The 2,500-nt window shown below is 49.2% G+C and overlaps 1 long non-coding RNA gene across 1 annotated transcript in view; it reads right to left on the reverse strand.

The window, feature by feature from the left end:
- LOC124029086 overlaps window positions 1-2,500 on the reverse strand; it is an 8,169-nt gene that overhangs the window by 3,594 nt on the left and 2,075 nt on the right. The window lies entirely within an intron of this gene.

The following is a 2,500-nucleotide window of genomic DNA, read 5'->3' on the forward strand; positions in this document are numbered from 1 at the left end:
CCTAGTGTTTTACGCCCTAGTGTTTTACGCCCTGGTGTTTTATTCCCTGGTGTTTTACGCCCTAGTATTCTACACCCTAGTGTTTTCTAGTGTTTTAATCCCTAGTGTTTTATGCCCTAGTATTCTACGCCCTTACGCCCTAGTGTTTTACGCCCTAGTGTTTCCTAGTGTTTTACTCCCTAGTGTTTTACTCCCTAGTGTTTTACGCCCTAGTGTTTTACGCCCTAGTGTTTTACGCCCTAGTGTTTTCTAGTGTTTTACTCCCTAGTGTTTTACTCCCTAGTGTTTTACGCCCTAGTGTTTTATGCCCTGGTGTTTTACGCCCTAGTGTTTTACGCCCTAGTGTCTTACGCCCTAGTGTTTTACGCCCTAGTGTCTTATGCCCTAGTGTCTTACGCCCTGGCGCTACACAGCTGACTCAAATCATCACATTTTTATTTAATAATGAGTTGGTTAGTTGAATCAGCTGTGTAATGCTAGCAACAAAAAAACAACTTTAAAAAAAAGGTGCACCCAGAAGGGGCCCCGGGACAGAGTTTGAGAAACACCGCTCTAGGGATTACTGCTGTGATTGTGTGACGCACATCAACCGCTGTCAGCTTGGCTGGACACCCTTCATGCATACCAGTGACCTTGCTGCTGTTTCAAACTGACCTAATGCCGTCGGGCTCGCTAGCTCACTCACTCACACTTTGCTGACAGATGTTGTGTCTTTTAGAGTACAGTCAGAATGGGGTTGTGTCTTTTAGAGTACAGTCAGAATGGGGTTGTGTCTTTTAGAGTGCAGTCAGAATGGGGTTGTGTCTTTTAGAGTACAGTCAGAATGGGGTTGTGTCTTTTAGAGTGCAGTCATAATGGGGTTGTGTCTTTTACAGTACAGTCAGAATGGGGTTGTGTCTTTTAGAGTACAGTCAGAATGAGGTTGTGTCCTTTAGAGTACAGTCGGAATGGGGTTGTGTCTTTTAGAGTACAGTCAGAATGAGGTTGTGTCTTTTAGAGTACAGTCAGAATGAGGTTGTGTCCTTTAGAGTACAGTCAGAATGGGGTTGTGTCTTTTAGAGTACAGTCAGAATGGGGTTGTGTCTTTTAGAGTACAGTCAGAATGGGGTTGTGTCTTTTAGAGTGTACAGTCAGAATGGGGTTGTGTCTTTTAGAGTATAGTCAGAATGGGGTTGTGTCTTTTAGAGTATAGTCAGAATGGGGTTGTGTCTTTTAGAGTACAGTCAGAATGGGGTTGTGTCTTTTAGAGTACAGTCAGAATGAGGTTGTGTCCTTTAGAGTACAGTCAGAATGGGGTTGTGTCTTTTAGAGTACAGTCAGAATGGGGTTGTGTCTTTTAGAGTAGAGTCAGAATGGGGTTGTGTCTTTTAGAGTGTACAGTCAGAATGGGGTTGTGTCTTTTAGGGAAAGTCAGAATGGGGTTGTGTCTCTTAGAGTACAGTCAGAATGGGGTTGTGTCTTTTAGAGTACAGTCAGAATGGGGTTGTGTCTTTTAGAGTACAGTCAGAATGGGGTTGTGTCTTTTAGAGTACAGCCAGAATGGGGTTGTGTCTTTTACAGTGTACAGTCAGAATGGGGTTGCTGTGTGCAGAGTGTACAGTCATAATGGGGTTGATCTTCCTGTCTGGGTTGGCGCCCTCCCCCTCGGGTTGTGCCGTGGCGGAGATCTTTGTGGGCTGTACTCAGCCTTGTCTCAGGATGGTAAGTTGGTGGTTGAAGATATCCCTCTAGTGGTGTGGGGCTGTGCTTTAGCAAAGGGGGTGGAGTTATATCCTTCCTGTTTGGCCCTGTCCAGGGGTGTCCTCGGATGGGGCCACAGTATCTCCTGACCCCTCCTGTCTCAGCCTCCAGTATTTATACTGCAGTAGTTTATGTGTCGGGGGGCTAGGGTCAGTTTGTTATATCTGGAGTACTTCTCCTGTCCTATTCGGTGTCCTGTGTGAATTTAAGTGTGCTCTCTCTAATTCTCTCTTTCTTTCTCTCTCTCGGAGGACCTGAGCCCTAGGACCATGCCTCAGGACTACCTAACATGATGACTCCATGCTGTCCCCAGTCCACCTGGCCGTGCTGCTGCTCCAGTTTCAACTGTTCTGCCTGTGATTATTATTAATTGACCATGCTGGTCATTTATGAACACTCAGCTCGCCCCCCGTCCCACCCAAACACTCAGCTCGCCCCCCGTCCCACCCAAACACTCAGCTCGCCCCCGTCCCACCCAAACACTCAGCTCGCCCCCCGTCCCACCCAAACACTCAGCTCGCCTCCCGTCCCCCGTCCCACCCAAACACTCAGCTCGCCCCGCCCCCGTCCCACCCAAACACTCAGCTCGTCCCCCCCGTCCCCCCCCGTCCCACCCAAACACTCAGCTCGCCCCCCTTCCCACCCAAACACTCAGCTCGCCCCCTTCCCACCCAAACACTCAGCTCGCCTCCCGTCCCCCCGTCCCACCCAAACACTCAGCTCGCCCCCCGTCCCCCCCCCGTCCCACCCAAACACTCAG

Source organism: Oncorhynchus gorbuscha, unplaced genomic scaffold (assembly GCF_021184085.1).
Source record: "Oncorhynchus gorbuscha isolate QuinsamMale2020 ecotype Even-year unplaced genomic scaffold, OgorEven_v1.0 Un_scaffold_5443, whole genome shotgun sequence".
NCBI lineage: Eukaryota > Metazoa > Chordata > Actinopteri > Salmoniformes > Salmonidae > Oncorhynchus > Oncorhynchus gorbuscha.